Source organism: Entamoeba invadens (assembly GCF_000330505.1).
Source record: "Entamoeba invadens IP1 unplaced genomic scaffold scaff_1105074726447, whole genome shotgun sequence".
Lineage (NCBI taxonomy): Eukaryota > Evosea > Mastigamoebida > Endamoebidae > Entamoeba > Entamoeba invadens.
Genome location: NW_004191885.1, coordinates 18858 through 23372, shown reverse-complemented (window position 1 = coordinate 23372; position 4515 = coordinate 18858).

Below are 4515 nucleotides of genomic sequence, written 5' to 3'. Positions count from 1 at the left end.
TAATTTAATTTGCCGTTTTAAGCATTCAATAATTTTTTTCTTGTTATTAAAATAAACCCTCCAAAAGTGCATCATAAACAACATAAAAATATATTGAAAAAATTATACTATTTGTAAAAAAATGTTAAATAAAATGTTTTTTATTTTTACAAAAAAAATCTACACTAACAGTAACCATTTTTGGGTAGTAACCATTTTGTCACACCCCTATATATACTTTTTTATTAATTTATATTTTTTCAAATATAAAATTGGATTTTTATTTCTTATATTTCACAAAAATAAAAAAAATTGGGGTTTTAAAAGCGTGTTTGTAATTTCATCAAAAAGTGATTTTGATATAACAACCCTTTTCAACTTTTTTGCATTTGTTGAAGCACTTGAATCCGATTTTCGTCACTTTGTTTGGCACTTCGATGACTTCATTTGTGCACCCCTCAAAACATTTGACTCCAAGTTGTGTAACAATTTCTGGGATGTGACTGCCGAATGTTCTCCTGTCATCTCTTGTGAATTCAACAACACTGCACGTCACACCATTTGCTTTCATCAGAAGTGCCATATCATAACATACTCTTCAATTGAACACCTTCACTTTGTCACACGTCTCAAGTGTCACGTTTTTTGGTGTGACACCCTTTGAATGCGTCGACTACTATTTGAACGTTTAAGTTGCAAAATGTGATATTATCGAGTAATGTGCAACCATTAAATGCGTTACTTTCGATGTATTTTACACCACTTCCAATTCTTATTTGACTCGATTTCTGGCACTTTCTGAACGCATTTTTGCCGATCGACTCGACAACGTCAGACAAGACAACTTCTTTCAAGTTGACACACCCAAAGAACAAATTCATTCCATTATGCTTCTGTTGCTCCAAAACGACTTTTTGGAGTGTTGTGTTGAACTCAAACAGATTCTTACCCAAATAGACTTCGTTGTATTTCACAACAAACTCTCTGATCTTTTGCGTTGTAAAAGCGCATTTTTACAATTTTGAAAAGCGCCTTTGGAACTACAAAGACTTATGGAATGTCTACTACACGGACTGCCCATTTCTCAAGTTTTCTCAAGTTTGTTGAGAGTTTCATCTTTTGTAAAAGAAACACGTAAAATCGGCGCTTTTTCGTGTTTCTTTGTGTTGAAAATGTTCTTCCCCATCGATGTGAGTGCGTCTGGCAACTTGAGTGAAGTCAGTGCACTTCACTGTGCAAATGTACCGCGTGACAGATGGTTGAGGTGCTAACACATGTTGATAACGGCAAGTTTTGCACAATTATCAAAACAGAATGAACCGATATGTGTTGCTCTTGGGAGACTGGCACTCGTCAAATTAACACAGTTGGCAAAGCACTTTTTGTCGACACGCGTGACAAAGGGAAGATTGACTTCTTAATTTGTTGCACCAGTCAAACCCTCTGATTTCACTCAACGTGGTTGGAAGTATCAATTTGGTCATTTTCTGTTCGTTGAAGAAAGAATTAGCAGGAACATATTTGATGGGGAGTGTCTTGTTATGACCGTTGAAATAAGTTGGAGTGATCACTTTGATGTCTTCGGTCTCTTTGATGGTCTGTTTATCACACCACACTCGTCCACTCACTTTCACACCAAACTTTGTGAGTGTTTTGTAGCAATCCAATGTGATGTCCAAATCAGTCAAGTCGCCATCTATCACCACATTCTTCAAGTTGAATAAATAAAACAAAGCCTTGTCTTCTGTGACTTTTAAATGCTTTGAGAATGTCAGCGAAGTGAATCCACAATATGAGATGGAACCACTTTTAAGTCGAGTGACGTGTGATAAATCAATTTCGTGGAATGTGCCAAAGCCAGACTAGTGTAGTCGAAACCGATTCCGAATCGGCTTTTCTTGAAACATTTGGGAAATATTTTTGATTCCCGAATCAGAAGTTTCAGGAATCAATAAAAAAATATTTGGGGAATTTTATTTTTTTTATCAAATTCCCGAACCGATTCCGGAATCAAAAAATATTCGGGAATATTTTTAACCTCGGTTCGGGAACATCCTGATTCCCAAACTTAAAAATGGCATGTTCCCGAACCAATAAGTTCCCGAACACACAAGTTCCCGAACTTCATTAAAAAAAATATTCTCAAACTTTTGATTCCGGAACATGGCGGTTCCCGAACCGATTCCAGAATCACCAGTATTATATTAAAAATTTTTTAATAAGCAAACTAAAAAAATAACAACTTTGTTTTTTAATTAAAATTGATAGATTTGTATAATAATATCTTTGTAAGTGTTTTATCCATTTGTATCACTATTCAACAAGAATTCAATTTTTATATTATATTGGATATAAGTATGTAAGTTTTAATTCTGTGTTAAAATTGTTTATTGCAATAATTATTATTATTTTGATTTAATTTATAATCAGTGTTATTACATGTATTTACATTACAAAATAACATGTTGTATCATGGTTGTTTATTTTAATAAGAATTTAGTATTTACAAAGTAACATTTTAATCAAATGCTGTAATACCATTATAAAAAGTTTTTTTAAAAAAAGTTTTTTTTACTATTCTTAATAATAATTATTAATGTAGTTGAAATACATTATTTTTTTTATTGTAGATAACTTTAAAAATCCAACTTTACTTGATAAAAATCATCATAAAATAATCATCATTTGTATATATTTACAGATGGACAAAAAACATAATCATTTTTCATTTACTTCGACTTGATTTTCTTGATTTCAAATATATTAATATAATTAAATGTACTGTACTGTTAACCATGAATGCTGAATATACCCATTTGATACTTTTTTGTTCGAAGGGGTAATAAGTATTAAACTTCCTTTATTTTAATATTAATAACTATTAGAACAGTATAAAGTTGTATTAATACAGGAGTGTTTTTTATCCAAACCGTATCAACAAAAGTTTTCAATAACAATGTTGATATTGGTGTAATTAAACATTTAAATTGTGTCCGTTCTGTGATTATTTTAATTAAAACAAATTGTTATAAAATTTCACAAATTATATTCAATGATCAAGAATTTGTTTATAATAAACTTCTTCTATTTAACAGAAAAACAAATAGAGAATTATATTTATTGTAATATATCTGTTTTAAAATTAATACGTTTAAAATTGTGTTTGTATATTGACATCTTTGTTGTTTGAATAGTTTAAAATAATATAATCAAGAGCCAAAAAATTCAACTGTAAAAGTCCAACAATTATATAGATATAGAATGAACATTTATTTATATCCATTTTTTTCAATATAAAACAGGTTAAACAAAAATATAATATGTAATTTGAATATTTATTTTGTTATTTAAATCTAACTCAACACTTTTTAATAAAATATAAATATTTGGAATTTTTTCACAATAAAGTAGAAGATGCACTTTTTTAATTTGAAAAAATTGTATATTTTGTATATTTAAAACAAAACAAATATAAAATGATTGTCAATTGATTATTTAAAGTAATATATTTCAATGACTTCACATAGTCAATAATGTTTATAAATAAATACAAATTAATAAATTTTAATTCATAATAATATTTTAATTACTTATTATATTCCCAAATAAATATCTTATTTAAATATCATGTTAACTTACACACAAGTAACTGTTTTGTGTTTACAAACAAAAAAGATTATTTCAACTTATTTTTAACAAGTATAAGCTTATTTTTGTCAAATTGTTGATATTAAGCAGTTATCATCCATTGAATTATTATTACTATGTATTTATTTAAACGGTTGTTGTTTTCACTTTTTTTTATTAAAGTGTGAGCTAATTTTTTGTAACATAAGATATCGATTATATTAAAAACAATTCTTTAAAATCACAAGTTGATTAATTTCTTTGTAAAACCTAACATCTATCGTTTACACGAAATCAAAAACATAATATGTTCACATGATAACTGTTACAGGCTGATTCTGTAAAATATATTATAATAATAATACAAATCAAATTAACACTAATTTATATAATTGATAATAGTTGATATTTACAAATAAAAAATAGTTGTTATGGGTTTGAAGAAAATTACTCGGAATTACTAGCTTAACATAATAAAAACGTTCACATTTCATTGATATTTACAATCAAATTTGAAACTAAAAAATGAATGTCTATTTAAATTATTTTTAATTTCAACAATGAAATAATAATGATTTATCTAAATAATTATTAAATTTGATTATGAATTATTTATTATTTGAAAATATTTTTATTATGTTTTATTTAAAATAATACATTTAATGTCATTATTGTAACATTTAAAATGCAAACAAACTTCTTTGTTTTTATTGTGTAACCAAGTTGTTTCTACATTTATTGTTTAAAATAACATAGTTTTTGTTAAAATGTTACCATTTAAATATTAAACAATTTTAATCATAAAGTTACCTTTTTACCAAAATAATTTATTAAATATTATTTTTAATACAGTAAAACCTCCAAAGAGCTGTACCTCTGATAAGTGGGTTCTTTCAAGAAAGGGCATTT